Consider the following 19,952-nt stretch of genomic DNA (forward strand, 5'->3'; position numbering starts at 1 on the left):
AGATCGTCATATGCATGGTGGCATTACGTTGCAGTGCCTGTGTTCAAGGCCTAGCCTATTGGGTGCATGGCCGAAGGTCATAGGCCATAGGCCATGCATTGAAGAGCCTAGGACTTGAGGAAACCCACGCCACTAATGCAATGTTGAGTGTGCATCTGATAGAGGGTGGTGACTTGTAAAGAATGGTTATGGAGTATGTTCCAGATGCCATAGAGCAGTGGAAGTGAGCTGGCAGGTGTGTATGTTTGGTTCCGCAGGTGAGGTCGCTGGTAGAACACGGTAAAGTTTAGGATGTGTGATTGGAGATGGTGCAATGAGAAGTCATGAAGTGTGGACACTAGGTGCAGTGTGTGCATACTGGCAGAATGGGAGAGGGTATGGTTGAAGTGCAGCTTCTATGGGTTCTTTAATATGATGTGTGCAGATTTATTGAAATAGGGTCAAAGTTGTGAAAATGTTGTGGTTTGGTTGGTAGTGACACAATACTTTGTGAATGACAGTGGGTAGGGGTGATGGAGGCTGTGGTATGCTTGTGGATGCTGCTAATTGCGACCTGTTTTCATGAATGGGTGCTTTATGGTTGAGGGGAGTTGGGTTGAAGTGCTGCTATGTATGTTACATTTGTGCACAATGTTAGCTGCCCACATGGTCGCATGCATGGATTCATAGTTTTGTTCTGACTGTTGTGTGCATAGCGAAAGGTGTGCTGGGTGCTTCTAGGGAGAATTCTCAAGAATGTGCTAATTTCCCTTACCTTTTGAGACCCCCAGCAACTTTGCTGGAGTTCTAGGATTTTATTTTTTACCTGGGAAAAGTGTGAGCCTTTTTTCCACTCTTCCATGTATTTTGATGTGTGTTTTAATTTTGTGTTATTTGGTTAGGGAGTTTTAAAACAACTCCACAAGACTCATCTTTTTCTGTGTCACACAGCACCCTCAGTGCAGTGACACAGGCGTGTCTTTCAGACTCCCCAAGGTTTAAATACCTTCTCTGGGACTGAATACTGTCTCCCAGAGCATGTAAAGCTAAATTGACTTTACTAGTCTCTTTAAATTTACAGACCCAGCACACACTCTTCCTATAGAGTGCTGGAGGGGTTGACCAGCATCCCCTGAGTCAAAACACTCATGTAACAGTCAAATGTTACCCTTTCCTTCTTCAAATGACTGGTGGCAGTGGTTTAGATCAAACTACCATGATTTTTCCCGACCGCAAACAACGGTAACTAAAAATCGGGTCAGCCATGTTTTTCAATATGGCGCCCAAGACCTATCTGTAAAAATAGACTCTGGTAAACTGTTTTCACCATTTCTTTTTTGAAAGGTCCTTCTTGTGTTTAACTCTGCACGCAAATCGGGTTTGGTCCCTTTGTTAGTTGGCCTTTGGTGGGCTTCAGTGCTGAAGCCCTCCTCTGGCGCCTGAGTGTCTGGGGTGGACAGGATGTGAGGGAGGTGCCCGAAACTCCCTGTGCTTAGTCTCCTAGGAGACCTGAATGCACTCTGGCGTGATTGGCCGGCTGGCTGGCCGGCAAGGACAGCCACCCTGCGTGTGAGTGACAGCCAGGCTGGAATGAATGGGGGAAAACTGTTTAAAAGCAGGTCTCTGGAACTTGGAAAGCAGAGTCGACCACTGGAATGAAAGAACCGAAGACGAGCTGAAGGAACACGACTGCTGCAACTCCTGGACGACCGATGAAGCCCTGCTCCAGGTCCGAATTGCCTGAAACTCCATCTACAGGGAAGCCCTTGAAGATTAACCTCTTCCCTTGAGTTTGGTGGGAACAACCAACTTGCAAGCTACCTGACACCGTCCCCATCCTGGTCGAATTTTCTTCAGATTGCTGTTGAAAACCGGATAGCCAGGGGGAAGCAAACCAGCTTGTGGACTTTAAGGCACTCACACCTTAAACCAACGTTTTGCCAAGCTTGTGGCCTCTTCCCTGGGCAGTGCAGGAACCTCCTGACATCCTCCTTCTTGTCCCCACGACTGAAGCTCAGGAACAGCGAGATCTGCTCAAACTGCCAGGAACAACTGCCTCAGCTAGAGCTCTTCTTCACTTTAAAGGTACTGTGCAAATGCGGTCCGGAAATCTTTTCGGGAACGGTGAAAGTTTGTGAAACTTTTCCCGACTTCGAAGGCTTGTCCTTCCCTAAACCAACATCTAACTTTGTCTCTGACCAAATTCTTCTAAGATCCATGGCAAAGACTTAACCGTTTACTACCAGAACTGTGCTATCCTATACAAGACTCTGAACCATTGACTTTGGCCCAGGCCTATTGAATTGAATCGCTGGTTGTAGTGAACTGAAACCCTTTGCCCTGCCTATGAAAGTATTTGTGCTGTTGATTCTTATAACCTTGTCTTTTTACCCCTTTTTAATGTAACTGAAGTGCCATTTTGCTCCCACTTCACGGGTGCTGAACTTGTTTAGAAACTGATTGGTTGTGTATTGTAGTATATTAGATTGTGATATTGAGCTGTTCTTACTAGTGTAATGTTTTCCAAATGACTGTGTAAATGTATATTCTTTTACCAAGAAACCTTGAGTAAGTGTTTGTTGGAATCACTGTATTTGTTGGTCCTTTGTGTAACTTGTTCTACTGCTCACTTTACTCTTGAGCTAAGTCTGGCTGCTCAGCCACTGCTACCACATTACTGTGTAGTACAGGCGTGTACCAAAGAAGAAATTGTACTGACACCGACACGTGTAGTCTTAATTGTGTGTAGTGTTCTCAAAGGGTACTGCATATGATCTGCCTAACTGGTGCGCCGCAGGATCATTGTGGATGCTGAAATAGGGCATCCTTTAGGAAACGTTTCTGGTGGAGGGGCTTTGGAAGCAAAGGGAACGTGGTCTCAAGAGTGTTTAACAGGAAATATGGAGTTGTGTAGAGAAATGATAGTGTGCAATGCCGAGGTTCAATAAGTGATTGGTGCAGGCGTTTTTGAAAATGTCATAGTCGCCAATAGGCGCCAGTAAGGGAGTGCTGGAAAATTCAAGTGCAAAGGGAAGATGTATTGTCTGCTTTACTGGAGCGTGGCCCTAGCTGTAGCTGGGAAAGTGCACGCGCCAGATCATGGCCTTCTGAGCAAGGAGCCTTCGCAAATAGAACTGTGGGGATTCTCCAATGAGGATTCGAAGGTGTGGTTCACCGGAAGGGGCGATGACATATTTACCCAAAGTTCGATGCAGTGAGGTTGCCAGAGATGGACAGACGGCGAGTGCTTATAGTCGGTGATACCTTTGTGCACGATCTGCACAGGTATGCCGTGGAAAGAGGTTTTGATACTGACTTTCAGTTAGTGCAGCCTTTTTTGGGGCACCGTTTATGAGTGGTGTTTCGGGTGCATGGATCTCCTTTGCAAATGTGTGGCCTCTGTTGGTACTTTAGAGGTGGTGGTCGTGCATTTTGGAGGACTACATTTGGGGCACATGTCGTGCTCACGTTTGCTCGCTTACTTAAAGAAGTATTGACAGCTGTGATGCAGATATTTCGTACTGCAAAGGTGATTTTCTCATTGATGACACCAAGAGGACAATGGGAGCATGCCGGTGTAATTTGTCCACAGCCAGAGGTTGGGAGACATTGCATAAACAGAAACATGTGCGACTTTATGTGCAGTGCTGGGATATTCTGCACCAACAATGAAAGCATTAATAACCAGCAAGATTTCCAGTGGTTCCAAGGAAATGGCATTTTTTTTCATCTATTGGCAATGCTGTTGTGTTTGACACTCTGCACGAAGCTTTGCAGCAAATCCTGTAGCAATGTAAGATAACCGTTCATCTTCAGTCGAGAAGAATGTCAGGAGGAGAAGCAAACAGACAATGAGCAAAAGAGAGAAAAACGAGAAAAAAAATGTATGAATGCACGTACATAACAAAAACACGACAAAAAGAAAATAATATATAAGTGTTTTTAGAGACAATCCTAAAGACACAATCCCCACCCCTGTTTTACATTTCCCCACCACCACCCAACACCCCCTCCCCCTCCAGTTTCTAGCACAGTAATGCTGCGAATTCCAAGGGACTTTGAGGATTAGACGTGGCCGATCCTGCTATTTTTAGGATGGCACCTATAGCAATGGCACTGTGGAGGCTAAGCCATTGGGCAATGCGGTTGCTGGTTGTGGTGTGTACAAACACTGTGACAGAAGGTCTGTTTGTACAGATACATATAGGAGGCTATGGTGAAAGTGTGCAAGGTAAGGGGCATGCATCCTATTTGTATGCACGTACTGAACACACTTGCTTAATGTTGCTAATATACATTCCATGCTGCTTGTGTGGGACCCCTTTTCCGACATTTGTAGTACATGCATTACAATAGGAAGACCATATTGTGAAGTGTACAAGGTACGTGGCAGGCATCTTATTGTTATGAATGCAGTGTGTGCATCATATGATATGATGTGCTATGGTATTTCGTGCCATTTGTATTGCACCAACATACAAGTGTGCGAAGGCGCGCCGAGGAAAGGGAGGTGGAACGGAGGCTACACAGACATTGATTCCTCTAGGCCAGCTGACATTGAGAGTGCTCAAGTGAATGGGAAGGGGGAGGGCAAAGTGCAGTACATGGGAACAATACAAAATAGAAATACATGCAACTATGGCTGGTGCTCGCAAGTGCAAGGATAAGTGTAGACATAAAGTGGTGGCTGGACTGTTAGGGTTCTAGAAAACAGTCCCCAAGTGCGGGGGTTGGCAGAAAACTAGTGCAGGGGTGGAACTGTAGGGGGGGAGGTGGCCTTGGGCACAGATTATAGGGTGGGTAGTAAACCAGTGCAGAAAACCTTTTAGCCAGGAAGTGAGCAGGGGAGAGGAGTGGAAAAAGAAGAAGCACATGGAAAGGTTTTTATGTGCTTTCAGAGCCTACAATGCTTCTCCTCAAGTTCCAGGGAGACGCAGAGCGTGTTGCACAAGGAGGCCTCAGGAGAAGAAACACATCTACCACCATCTGGTTGTGTTTAGAAGCAACTGACCCCGAGGGAGTAGGAGGCGGATGAGGGAAGAAAGTAAGCATAGTGATGTGATGAGATGGTTATCTTTAAAGCGTCCGAGACCAGCCACGTGAACAGGGTTCCATCCAGTCTACCCATTCCATCCGCTCTATCCATTCCATCCGCTCTATCCATTCCATCCGCTCTGTCCATTCCATCCGCTCTGTCCATTCCATCCGCTCTGTCCATTCCATCCACACTCTGCCCATTCCGTCCACTCTGTCCATTTCGTCCACTCTATCTATTCTATCCATTTCATCCATTATGTCTACTCTATCCATTTCATCCATTCTATCTACTCTATCCATTTCATCCATTCCATCTAATTCCATCTGTTCCATCCACTCTATCCATTCCTTCCACTCTATCCATTCCTTGCCATTCCTTGCACTCTATCCATTCCTTGCACTCTATCCATTCCTTGCACTCTATCCATTCAGTCCACTTTATCCATTCAGTCCACTTTATCCAGTCAGTCCACTCCATCTGCTCTGTCCATTCCATCCACTCTAGCCATCTCATCCATTCCATCCACTCCGTCCATTCAATCTACTACATCCACTTCATTTATTTCATCCATTTCATCCACCTCATCCATTCCATCCACTCCACTCCTTCCATCCGCTCCGCCCACTCCATCCACTGTCAATTCTCTGTACATGTCTTCCAAGCATTCCGCCTGTATGCACGCCATCCATTCCATCGACTTGCCCCATATGCATCCATCCACACCATCCATGTTATCTATCCTTCTATCCGTCCATCCATTCCATCCAGCATCCATTCCTACGATCCCATCCATCCATCCATCCATCCATCCATCCATCCATCCATCCATCCATCCATCCATCCATCCATCCATCCATCCATCCATCCATCCATCCATCCCCTATCTACTCCTTCCATCTGTTCTATTGACTTTGTCTATTCTCTCTAGTTCATGCGTCCACGCCATTCGATCCATCCACTTGCCCTACATGCATCCATCTATTCCATCCATGTCATCTATCCCTTATCCGTCCATCTTCTTATCTATTGGGTCCATCCATTCCATCCAGCATCCATTCCATCAATCCCCTCCATCAATCCATCCACCCATCAACTCCGTCCATCAGTTCTATTGATTTCGTCTATTTTCACTAGTTCATCCATTTTATCCTCTCTATATTCATACCTTCTATTCACTCCACATGCATTCATTCCATTCCACATGCATCCGTGCCATGCTTTCAATCTCTTCATTTCACATGCGTCTGTCTGTTCCATTCATTCCATCCTTTCCGTTTGTTTGCTCCGTCCGACACTCCATACATGCATCCACAACATTCATTCCATTCCGTCCGTCCATTTCGCCGGTCTGTTCCTCTATCGTTCTAACCATCTATTGCGTTGATCCATTCCCTTCATTCATTCCATCCTTCCTATCCTGTGGATAGGATCAGAGGTCATTGATCACATGGTAGAGAGTCTCATTGTGAATTTGGTCTTTGGGCTGTAGGGAGTTCAGATATATATTTAAGGTTGACGATTGTGTGGGGGCGTGGGTTGGGCAGCCATGGAATACGCTGTGATCCCTGTGGCTCTGAGATCCGGCAACCAGATCCAACTGAATATGCATGCTATCTCATCCGATTATAGCTATGAAACACATGAAGAGGCGTGGGAAGGCAGCGTGCAGAACATGAGCGAGCTGACTGCACGCTCGAAGTCGAGCAACAGCCAGAAAGATACATTGTGTCTCAGGACCAACCGTGAGAGGAGCATCAAAATGGCGGCAGCAGCTGCGAACAAAGATATCCCGAGGGGCGCGTCTCTACAACGGAATAACTGATCCCAGCAGATGGATACAGTTGCATACAAGAGAAGCAATACAAGTACTGATACATCGCTCGTTGCTGGCGGCTGCTAACAGCATGTGTCCTCTCTTGACTTAGCCAAGGACACTGGCGCACCGCAGGAGTGCATCAGATATGTGCGCCCAATAACATTTGGGCACAAAGTACAAACAGTGAAACGGAGAAGCGGCGCCTACTAAAAGCAGGGTTGAGCGCAGAGAGTAACCGCCGACCCTGCAGAACGTAGGTCTGCTGCTGTAGACACGCTTCTGGCAGAGCCTGGGGAGCAGGCAGAGAGCTCCTGGGACTGGCGTTGCGAGCTGAGAATACTGCGGCGAAATCCCTGGCCGATCAACTGATGTCACAAACCACATGAGGCAGTGAGAGGCTGGGTGATACATGCACAAGGACACAACAAAGAGCTGTGTGAAGCACAGAGAGCTGGCGGCCCCTCTGTTGCATCGCATCCCGGGTCTACAATCTAGTACAGCCCAGCACCGAATACCAGCACACCACAACTGCACATAACTGACCCTGCGGATCAGGGGCAATCCGGGAAGTAAAGTGCCATTGAATCCCATGACATGGCAGAGTGGGAATAATGGAATAAACTGATGGCTACGAGTGGGTGCGTGAGACATATTACAGTAAAAACATACCCAACAGCTACATGTGACCAGGCTGGTCAACGAAGTAAGGAGGAGGAGAAGAAATAAAATGGTGTGCTAGTGAACGTGCGCTTCCGGGCTGATTGACCCATGCCCTAGACGGAGCTTGTAATTTGTCGTGTGACATGGGGCTTGTGAAACGGATGCAAGATGGCGTCATGGCAGGACTGATGGGGTTTCTTGATGATTTGTAAAAATACAGCAGGAGAAGCGGCTCCACGAGGATTGAGACACTGGCAGCAAACTGCGAAACAGGGGAGGAACAGGTCAGGCCTGAATGGTTGCTAGAGGACCACGACACAACAAACAAGTATTGATCAGGCCAAGCACAAGCGCCCAGGAGAAGCTCCCTTTGAAGTGGATGTATGGCGCTGGACTTCCTACGGGCCTGAAACTTTGTGGCAGTGATGGAAAGGCGAATTGAACAACCCTTAGGAACAAGTGGATGGCGCACGGATAATTGCACGCAGAAAATAAACGTGGGAGGATACAACCCACTTGAAACACAATTTTGCGCATCATAGCACAACGCAACTTGCTGAGGTGGAAACCCCAACGCCTGAAGGACCTGGGAGTGTCACAGCAACCCCGTATAGTTGGAACCAGACACGCAGGAAGATTGCGCGATGTCAGTGAAAGGACTGAGAGCTAAGTCTAAACAACCCACAATGGAGGTCTTTGCAAAAGCGCAGCGGACCCCTACAACAGCGGCGCAAAGCATACTGGCGACCCCCGCAGAAGGTGCCTCAGAAGGTTAAAAGCATCAGATCCTGGCAGCCATAACGGAATTGGGCACCAAATGGGGCTCAGCAATGGCAGACCTGCGGACAGCCCTAGAGAACAAAATTGATGCAGTGGGAATTGAAGTCACCCTGTTACGACAAGATGTTAGGGCGCTAGCAGAAAGAACGAGCGGTCTAGAAAGCGCAGTGAAGATCAACACAGATGTCAGCGCAAACAACGCAAAAGAGTTCCATGTGTTAAAACAGCAGGTTGCCAACCTCGAGAATCAAGTAGAAGAAGCGGAAGGAAGGGCGAGAAGAAATAACATACGGGTGGTCGGCCTGCTGGAGGGAGAAGAGGGCCAAGACCCCACAGACTATGTGAAGAACATGATCCTCCAGGAATAGGAGCGGACAAGCTCTCACAAGGGTTCACTACTGAGCGAGCGTATCGTGCCCTGACGAGGAAACCGCGACCTGGGGCCCCGCCAAGGCCGATAATTGCGAGGATCTTGAACTATAAAGACAGGGAGAAGATCCTGGAGTATTTTTGTAAGGGCGGAACTATGGAGAGAGCATCCACCAACATCACGGCATACCCGGATTACACGATGCTGGTTACAACAGACGGTTACCGGTGTTACAAATACCATGGGCGGTTAGTACTTTCCAGTACCTTGGGATAGACGTGTACCACACGGTTGAAGAGGAACATAGACACAATACCGAGGTAGCTATTGTGAAAATCGAGAAGAGTATGAATTTCCTGGGTGATGTTGCCCCTAGCAATGATGGAACGAGGTGCAATGCTGAAGATGGTGGTCCTACCTAGGCTCCTGCACTATTTTGGGAATATTCCATACATGATACCCAAGAGGTTTATTGCTAAACTGAACAGCATGTGTAGGGATTTCCTGTGGCATGGGACCCGGAATAGAGTGGCGCTATGGAAGCTGCAGAACTTCTATGAAAAAGGGGGGATAAAACTGCCTAATTATGAGGTTTATTATGTAGAGAGCCAGCTGCAATATATTGCCAAATGGCTCTCAGATGACGAGACCCCCAAATCTAGGTTGTTTGGGCATGATTGCGCCCCATTTTATTTAAGAGAGATGATCTGGCTACCGAAGACAGAAATGAGAGAGCGCCCTAGGATGATAATGCTTGGGTGGAAGATGTGGCGCCGGGAATGCCGGATAATGGAGAACCCATTCCCATGCTCCCCGCAGGTACCACTGGTTGCATTGGCAGGGGAAGATAAGCAGCTGAGGATGATAATCAGGAACCACTGGGAATCGGTGGGGCTTGTAACGTTAGGAGATATCTGGCGAGAGGGGACCATTATAGATTTCGAAGTGCTGGGGGAGGAAGCGGGGTTACACACGGGCCAGTCTATCACATATCACAGAATGGTGCAGAGAATCAGGAAAACATGGCCCAAAACAGTATTGGAAGAAGAACCAGATGCTATTATAGATGCAATATATGATATGTCGGAGGGGGGCATGAGATCTCTAGACTGTATGAGATGGTGATGTCTAAGGTCGAGAAGGACTTAACACAATTGAGACTAGACTGGGAAGCGGAAGTAGGAGCCCCGATAGAGGATGGAATTTGGGAACGTGCCCTGGGGTACCATAAGAAGGTGTCAAGGAATGCGAGACTAAAACAGATACAACTGTATATTACGCACAGAGCATATATGACACCTCGGAGGATATCCAGGTTGAAAATGCTGGATTACAGGCATGTCCCAAATGTGACGAAGAAAAGGCTGACATGGTACACATGTTTTGGTCATGCCCAGTAATTGAGCATTTTTGGGGGGAAGTGGCACAGAAACTAGCGGAAAAGGGGGTCACGATCATCATAGATACAGCCTGGGCCTGCTTGCTGGGGGGGGTTCCCCAGATCGCAGAAACTTAAGCATGTTGGCAAACTGAAAGATCTAGCATATGTGCTTGCTAAAAGAAGGATTGCCATGGGATGGAAGACATGTCACAGGCCACGGGTGGAGGTGTGGTGGAAAGAGTTGCAGAAATGGGCGGAGGCAGAAACCATGGTATGGCAGGATGCAAGCAATGTAGGGGGAGAGGAGGAGGCGGGAACCCTGATGGCATGGAAATCATTAATAGCTGAATTGTTTGGAACATTACAAGATCTGACAGAATCCACGGAAAGTGAGACCCTGCCATGCGCGGCAGATATAGAGTGTGTGGAATAAATAGGCTCATAAAGGGGGGTGAGATGGGGGGAGCAGTGACTGAAATTAAGTAATGAATAATTGAACTGTTGATATATGCACTGCGTGTTTGGTTTGTATTGTTGTGTGGTTTGAATAAAATCAATAAAAAAAAATTTCAAAAAAAGGTTGACGATTGTGTTATGGAAAGAGCCATGTTTTTAGTAATTTGTGGAACGTCATGTAGTTTTGGGTGTGTCGGCTGTGAGGTGGAAGCGAGGTCCACAGAGTTGGGCGAATGCTGAGAAAGAGGATCCTCTCATCCTGACAGTTGGTGGTTGGGATCACTAAAAGGAGGACAGAGCTTGATCTTAGGGTGCGGGATGGGAGGTAAGGTTTTAGCTTATCTTGCAGGTATAGCGGCCCGGTCTTGTGCACTGCACGATGGGAGATGCACAGGGTCTTGAAAGTGTCCAACTGGGAGCCAGTGCAGGGTTCTGAGAGCTGGAGAGGTGTGGTCTCGTGGACCCAGGGTTAGTAGTATTTTAGCAGTAGCACTCTTTGGAGTTTGTTAAGGTGGTATGCAGGGACACCAAGGTAAAGGGAGTTTGCATAGTCCAGTCTCGACATTACAATGGACATAACAGCAGCAAGTCTGTACGGGAAGGAGAGGTAGGGAAAGATGCGCCTGAGAATTTCTAGATGGTAGTGACAAGATTTATATACGTTGTTGATCTGTCGGGAGAGGATTAGGTCAGAGTCCATAGTGCATCCAAGGTTTTTTACTGAGACGGAGGGGGTGGGTGGTAGGCCCATGGAAGGGTGTTAGTCTAGAAATCTAATTTGAGACCGCAAACACATTTTGGTGGCTGTGGGCCAACCGTCTCATGCACGATACGACAGAATATAGGTTTTCGAGTTTTCCAATGAACGACCATTTTGATGTAACAAGAATCGCCATTTTGTTTTCTAACCATTGCTCATTGCTTTCTGTTCCTATTGCTTCGCAGTATATTTGTCATGATCACTGCTTCCAAGGAGCTAGGACCAGCCCAACGTCCTTGGAAGCAGGCCCCTAACCTTCATCCTAGGCACCAGCCGGTCCCCACTGGGACCTTTTGGACCTTGTCCTGGCGCCGGTGGCAACAGGCTCATCAAAGTCACTGGTCCCGGCACTGGAAGCGCCGGGCTCATCATTTTTATGAAGATGCTTGGGTGGACTTACCTGCAGCAGACCATGCTGCTTACTTACCAGCCACATAGGAATCCTCTGTGAGCCGGGACTACTTTCTTACCTGGGTGGGCCAAGCTCCACTCCCTGGATACAACACTGGAACTCTTCTGGAACAGGAACTCTTTTCTTACCTAGGCGAAGCCGTGGAGGAAGACGCCTCATCACTCCAAGGCTATTTAAACCACACCCGATTGATGAAACGTGCTTCGCGTTATTCTGCATCTGCAGCAGAACGCTCACCGTGTCTGTTCCAGTTTTCTTCTTTCCGATCCTGAACCTGCAAGAACAAACGCTTACCATTCCTGTATCCAGCCTTCAGTAGCACCTGCAAAGACAAGAAACAACAGGTTAGCACGGCAACCTTCACGCGCAACGCTTTCCTCACCTGATCCATCGGCAACTACCATCTCTTCACGCTGCTCCTCCGCCTGTGAAGACAAAAGCATAGTTATTCCTGTGTGGAATTACTTACCGGCACTCCGCGAATTCCGGTTTTCTTCAACGCTGCAATCCTGCACCTGAAAGACAAAAGAAGAGACATCAGACAGGTATTTTACTTACGGGCCATCGTGCCCGCCACAATAGGGCGCCTGCAAATACTCCGGTGTTTCCAGCGTCTCTTCAACACCCGAACTCACAACTGCAAGGGAAAAGAGACAGTTAGAGAGCTTTTGAAAAGCAGGCAACCGGCATTTACTTACGCATTTCCAAGAGCTTCATTCCAAGACTCTGGCTCGAACTTCGGCTTTCTTCACACCATCTTCTACCTCAAGAGCCCTGCAAGACAAATAGAAAAAGCATTATACAGAGCCCTGTTCCACATTAACGTGCCCACGCACCTAAAGAAAAGGTGTCCGGAAACTCACCGTTCGTGCAGTTAACGACGGTAGCAATTCTCTGATGTCAAGAGGCCTACGTTTCACCCAGTGAAGGAACTGGCAACGGCACCCTGCACTAGACGCAGATGGAGAGTCCAGCATTCACCTATCTAAGGTGAGCACGTTGACCTTGGGGCTCCACGGAAAAGCAAGGAAGGGAAAGGGAGAGAGATACCCGACAACCCCAGATCATTAACCCCATATTCTTTCACCTGCAGATATCTCACTCTTCGAGTTAGACACACAGTGCAAAGAGGCTCAGCCCCGGAAGCCAATCAAGTCCTGCACTTCACTTTTCGAGTCACAGACACCATCCTGCCAAGACCGGCACCTCCGTGGGAATCAGGTGAGCGTTACAATATTTTCCGCTTACACTGCTCGACTGTGGAACATTGTTGTCTGAATATGAAAAGGACGAGGCCACAGGGCCGAGAGGATAACAAGTGTTTCGCTGAAACACAAACGGAGGAATGCCCGGCTCCCTCCTTAATGTAGCCTTGAAGCAGAGCCGCAGGGCATTTAATCATTTCACAGCTGCCAGCCAGTCTCGTTATATGGTAGAATATGTTAGAATAATACCGCTAAGGCTTGAATTATGCTTTTCTAACGGCCCCCCTTTGCTGAACCCGCTAAGAGCATGTCAGCTCCCATGACACGAATAGCACCTGATAGATAGCAAGGTCTGGAATGCAACTCCCTCTGTATGTAGTTCGCTTTCAAGAACAGATGCGCCATGTTCTATTCAAGAACCGAAAGATGCCTACGCACTCACGAATTGCAAATTGTTACTAGAATAGATGTTTGAAGGCGTCATAGTGGTCGGAGATGTCCATCATCACACCAAGTTCAAAGAAACCCAATGAAGAGGGGTGTTATACATGTCATAGCTGATTGTTTGATATGCATTTTGTATATATGTAACTGATGTTCGTAATTCACTCTCTTGTGTCCATCGAGGTCTAGAGATACGCGTCGCGGGGCGTGAGACCGTGTTGGCCAACTGAGACTTTTGCTTTGCAATAAAACCTTAGCTTTGGGAATACAACCTCGTGTCTGGCGTCTCTATCGTGTGTGGGCCCCTTTCAAGAGGCCATGGGAGTGGATGTGGGAGAAGCTCAGTGTTGCCGCACACCATGATTTCGATTTTAGTCGGGTTTAAGAGGAGGTGGTTTGTGGTCATCCAACGGTCGATATCTAGGAGGCAGGCTGCGAGGTCTGGCTGAGAGTTGGCGTCTGAGTTGTGGAGTTTATGGAGGATTCCAGGGAGGGTAGACATGTAGAGGTTGAATAGGAGAGCTGATAGATTGGTGCCTTGCGGTACTCCAGTATTAACTGGGCGAGCAGCCAAGACAAAAGGGGAGAGGAGGGTTATTTGTTTCCTGTTGTTGAGGAAGGAGGCAATCCATTTGATCGCGGTTCCACAGATTCCCAGGGAGTGGAGGCGATCAAGGAGGATTGAATGGTTAATTGTGTCGAAGGCCGCAGACAGGTTGAGGAGAATTAGTGCAGCGCGCCCTGCAGTGTCAGCAGTGATCTTAAGATCGTCCCAGATTGAGGCCAGAGTAGTTTTGGTTCCTTGACGCGGTCTGAAACCTGATTGGGCGGGGTCAAGGAGGTTGTTGGATTTGACAAAGGCGTTTAGTCGGGACTATGCAATTCGGTCGATGAGTTTTGCAAGGAATCTGGTGTTCGAGATGGGACGGTAACTTTTGGGGTCGAGGGATGGTTATTTAAGAAGAGGCTTGACGTGCAATTTTGAAGGCATCGGGAAAGATTCCAGAGGTGAGGGCGTCATTTAGGATGGTTCTTGCATGCTCTCCTGCGCAAGTGGATGAGAATATTTGTTTGAGGACTGAGGCGGGGCAGGGGTATAGTGTAATGCTCATCTGGTATCCACGGGGACGTCACTCAGCCTGTTCTGACCTCTTACGACCTCGAACTGTTCCCTGGAGGCTACTCGACTGGAGACTGGGCCTGAAACACAGGATTGGTAGAGTTTAACTCCCTATTGTCTCTGTGTGCTTGAATCCCTTCTTCCCCGGGGTCCAAACCTTCCCTTTGATCCACAGCTCACCTTGTTTTCTTGGATAGTGTGCTCTCCGTCCTGCTTTCAGCATAGGGGCACGTTGATTGATGCAGGCTTGTTGCTGCCTAGTTACTTCACTGGCAAGAGTCTGACAGTTAAGTATAATGAGTCTTTTGAACAGTTCTCTAACTTTGTTCCTTTCCTTACTTAGATGATGGCCGGCGTCCGGGGATGGCGGCGTGCTGCTGAGATGAGTAGCGCTGAAGGTGAGTGAGAGCGCGATGCACGATGCACCACTTTCGTATTTGCATTGAACTGAGTTCTTTTTCTGTGTCTTTTAGGTACCGGAACGTTTTCAGCGTGGATGCCGGTTATGAAGAACAAATGCAGTGAGTAAGCGGGGTATGTGGCGCCTCTAGATGTTTACATGCTAACCTGGAGTGGCTTTTCCCTCTTACAGATGGATGAGAAGTTCCGGAGCCAGAGTTCCCCCAGAGCGGCTGGGATTCAGGTAAGCGTTTGAAGCTCGTACAATCTTTAAAAATAAGCGAAGATTTGCAGAATGCTTACTAATGCCTTTTTTCTGTTCTTTTCCCTTTTCCTTACGAAGCGGCGTGCCAGGATGGGAATGACACTGCCGAAGATGCCCGCAGAACAGAAGGAGCGATGAATGATGGGCAGAAGCTCTGCAAGGTAAGGCTGTTTCTAGCGGTGTTCTTGTTCTTACAGGAGTTGAGCGCAGAAGAAAGATGCAGGCCTACTGGAGACCGCTCCGAACACGGTGAGTGTCACGCTGCAGGTGCAGAAAACGCAAAGCATGTTTCTCAGCATAGGCGTGGCTTAAATAGTCTCTGGGTATCCCAGGTGTCTCTGGACTGAACCACACCCAAAAGACTAGACTGCACATGCAGTTCTGGGAACCGAAATATGTGGGGGCATCCATCCATCTTGTTCCCATCAATGCACTACAAGTCCAATCCCCAATGTTATCCTATGGGAGTGAGTGAGTCTGGTGCCACAAACGCCAAGTCTGACACCAAGTGGGTCTTTGGAGGGATGGAGAGGCCCTTGAGGGCCATGTAGGTGATCGTGACCTGGCTCCAGCCTGACATCTTGGAGGGCTGGGGACATGAGGGGCAGGAATCATGACATATATGGGGGAACCAGAGGGTTTTCGAGCTGATATAAGGTCAAGAAATTCTTCTCTGGAGATTGGTTTGAAGGAGTCAAAGGTGAGTATGGAGGGGGTTGCGGCGGCGATTGGGGGCGTGGTTGTTGGATTGGACGGTATTTGGGGCGGGGAGAGGAGGGACAGTTTGTTGTTAAGGGAGGTCGTTCTGTCGAGAGCAGTGGTGTAGAAGTGGAGAGAGAGAGTCACAGAGTGATTGTGATGGGGTAGATTAGGCAGAGGTACAAGCGGGATTGACGAATTCAGATATGATTCTGTGGAGTGCTTTTCTGCGGTTTCCACAGTTGAGAATACGATTGTTGTAGTGGGCTTTTTTGGATTTTCGGATTTCTGCTTTGTAGTGCGATGGTGCAAGGCAAAGGTGAATCTACTGAGACTGTTTTTTTCTGCTCGCCATTTGCGTTCCAGGGATGTATTTAGTTTTTTGGCATTCCTAAATTCAGGGGTAAACCATTTGGGAAATGGTCCAAGGCGTGAGGCAGAGGGGCATGAGGAGGTTACGGGGATTAGTGAGTCGATGAGCCATGAGTTGAAAAAGTCGCTGGTTAAAGATCGATCAGCGGAAGGGTGTTGTGGGGGGTTTGAGAAGCAGGGCTTCGACTAGGTCAGGGGAGATCTTTATTTTTTTTCATCATTTGTGGTGAAGGGGGGGCGGGTTGGGTGGTGGGAGCGGGGGCAGGGGAGAGGATGGATAAAGGGATGACAAAATGGTCAGACCAGATGAGTGGTAAGGGGGGGGCTAGATGTATCAGGTCATGGGAGTTGAATATATGTAAATGATTAGGAAGCTGTGGGAGAAGGTCGGCGGTAGTGAGAGTTTAACAAGGAGGGATTCGCATGATGGAATGCATGACTGAGAATGTACGAGTGAGACGGAGACGTGAGACTTGAAGAGGACTGCCACGCCGCCTCCTCTTGAGGGTCTGTTGAGTGGGATGAGGGAGTAGTCAGGGGGGAATGCCTCATGTGCAATATGGGCAAAGTCGTCCGAGAACCAGGTTTCAGTGATAAAGACTAGGTCGGTCAGGTTTGTCAGAGGGGAGGAGGTGAAAGATGCTGTGTCTGTTTTTCACTACAGAGCTGGCGTTAAAGAGGATGCACTTCACTTCGGAGTGGGTTGTGGTCATGGAGGTAGTTGGGTGATGAGTGAGAGGTGCGTGGGGGTGGTTGGAGGGGAGGGGAAGGGATGGGTAGGGGGGTGCGGGGAGGTCTGTGGTGGCTGGGAAGAGTAGACGGGCGAAGGAGAATGTGAGGGGTGTGGGTAGAGATTAGGGCGCACGGGCGAGTGGGCAAATGGACGTTGGTTGAGGGAACAATGGGGGGAGAGTCTTGGGTGAGTCTCAAAGGATTGGGGGGTCGGGTGTGCAAGGTGGGAAGTCAAGAGAGAGGGGGGTGTAAGCCGGGCTAGGGCAAGGGTGAGTGTAGCGGGAATGGGGAGGGAGTGATTGGGAGGCTGGGTAGAAATGGTGAGGAGTAGGCAGACATGGAGGCGGACCAGGATTGTTTTCCACATTTCAAGGGTTTCTGTGCAGTGGTGGTGTGTGAGAGGGTGGGGGGGTAAGAGGGCAAAGGAGATGCAGCTACTGTTCTTGCGAGGGCGAGATGAGCTGCTTTTAGAGAGGGAAAGGGATATGGTGGGGGGGTTGTTGGCAGGTGTCGAGGAGATGATAAGGGGGAGGGGCGGAAAGGGTGGAGGGGTTGTGGGTGGCGGGCTGCGCATTTGAGATTGGATAGGGGATGTGGCACTGAGGTATGGGGGAGAAGGAGGGGTGGGTGGTTGCAGTTGGGTGGGAGGTAAAAGTTGAGGGAGGTGAGGGTTTGGGGCACCAGCGTGCTGCTCTGGTCTGGGAGTTGGATTGGGGGTGGGGTGACCTGGCAAGGGGTATTAGGAAGTTTTCAATAGCGGTCAGAACGGTGGAGGGGGATGTTGAGTTTGTGTGGAAAAGGGGGGGCTGGATGGGTTTCAGGGGCAGGAGGTGGTTGGCTCGCCAGAGTGTGGCTCTGATTTTTGAGTTTGATGTGGGTTGGGGTGTCATGTCGTGTTGAATTGGGGAGTTCTCTGAAGCGAACAGAGGGAGGGTTGGGAGCGAAGAGTTTGGTGGGACACAGTCTTACTAGGTAGAATTCTACAGAGTACATTTTCAGTGTGCTAGCTGGATTTGGGAAGTACTAATAGCGTGGAATGCAACACAATGGGCCTCTTTACGAGTTTGGAGGTAGCCATGCCGCTTCTAGCGGCATGGCTACCTCCAAACTCGGGTCCGGGTCCCGCAAAAGGGGATTTACCGGGCCATTCCGACCTTGGAGGGCCCGGTAATTCCCTTTTGCTGCACCCGGTACATCCCCATTCCCATTTGAGCCCTCATAGGGCTCAGTGGGAATGGGGAGGATGCTAACAATGGGCCAGTTAATGACAGGCATGTTGTTAGCATCCTGGACTAATAGTGGGTCCCGCTCTGCACGTCTGGTCTGACCAGGCGTGCAGAGCGGAACCTGCTGCAGACCTTGTAATTTGGTGGCTCGGAATGAACGGTGCCGGTCCCTTACCGGCACCGTTCATTCCGTGGTCGCCTACGCTGTAATGAGGCACATTATCTCTTGGGCACAATGTCTAGATGTGACATGTGCCTTAAGAGGCAGAGTACAACACAGTAAACTTTCAGTGCACTATCTGGCTGTGGCAATATCAAGATGCAAAGTATAACACAGTAAACATTCAGCGCACTATCTAGAAGTGATACAGTCTTAAGAGCGGGGTACAACACGGTAAAATGTCAGTGTACTATTTAGGAGTGACACAGTCTTAAGAGGCAGGGTACAACACAGTCGTTTTTCAGCACAGTATATAGATGTGGCAATCTTAAGAGGCAGAGTACAACACACTAATCTTTGAGCGCACTATCTGGAGGTGGCAATCTTAAGAAGCAAAGTACAACAAAGTAAACTTTCAGTGTACTATTTAGGAGTGACACAGTCTTAAGAGGCAGAGTACAACACAGTAAGCTTTAAGCGCACTATCTAGGAATGACACAGTCTTAGGAGGCAGAGTACAACATGGCCAACTTTAATTGCACTATTTAGGAGTGACACAGTCTTGAGGGCAGAGTACAACACAGTAAACCTTCAGCGCACTATCTAGGAATGACAGTCTTAGGAGGCAGAGTACAACACGGTAATCACATGCTAAACACAGCTAGATTTTAGAGTCCTATATGGTGGCACTGAGGTCTACACCTAACAAATCAAATGACTACAATACTAACACACAGCTACATTTAACAGTGTTAGGTCGAGGCAGGCAGCGGAAACGGTTTCAATGGTATCGATCAGTTTGATAAGTGGCTCCACTGCAGGTCCTGGTCGCTGTTTTTTTTTAATTATAATTTTTTTATTGGTTTATTTATTATTATTATCATTATTATTTTTATTATTAAACTTTAAAACAGAAAGCATGTGATACATTCTCTTTATCCAACAATAAATAACATAAAATGTTAATCCTAATTTTGAATACAATGTCGCCTCTTGTTTTTTTAAGGTCCTTGTGATTCTGATTCACAGCTCTTCTCATCCAAAAGATCTCTTAGGTCCTTCAAAAAGACTGTTAACGCAAAAGTCAGTTTTCGATCAGTCCCATCGAACATTAGCTGCCACCAATCATCTGCACTTAACGTTTGTTGTTTGCCAAATAATTGACCCAAATGCCTTATTCTTAGGGTTCGTAACTTTGTGCAGAATAGCGTTAGATGTTTTAACGTTTCATTGTGTAGCTCACAGAAGGGACATGTTTGATCTAATTTGGCATATTTTGACCATGTGCTTAGTCGTTCTTTTGTTTTAAATGCGTTAAGTCGAAAATGGATGTACAGAGATCTTTGGTTTTGGTCGGGAAATAGCAAGACACAATCTTGCAAATTACTACAGTCCCTTGCTTCGCTAGGGACATCTTTCATGAGCCTAGACCACCTTCTTAATTCACTCGTCTGAAACCAATCGGATCTCCATATTTTTTTTGTTTGCCAAGTCCGGATTTTCGTGTTGCGTGATTAGGTCAATGTCATGTTCTTTTAAAACTTCTACACATCGGTTGTTCCACAGTGATAACATGGTATTTGTGTTGTCATCGCCAGGATTGTGTAGAATTTGGAATTGCGGCAGTGGCTTTTTTAACGTTGTTTTTCGAAAAAGGGTTAACATTTTCCAGCATACC

At 48.0% G+C, this 19,952-nt stretch overlaps 1 long non-coding RNA gene across 2 annotated transcripts in view; it reads left to right on the plus strand.

Annotated features, from left to right (window-relative positions):
• Positions 1-19,952, plus strand: part of LOC138473579 (uncharacterized) — a 129,753-nt gene that overhangs the window by 24,298 nt on the left and 85,503 nt on the right. The window lies entirely within an intron of this gene.

The sequence above is a fragment of the Ambystoma mexicanum genome, chromosome 8, assembly GCF_040938575.1.
Source record: "Ambystoma mexicanum isolate Mex_15411 chromosome 8, UKY_AmexF1_1, whole genome shotgun sequence".
NCBI lineage: Eukaryota > Metazoa > Chordata > Amphibia > Caudata > Ambystomatidae > Ambystoma > Ambystoma mexicanum.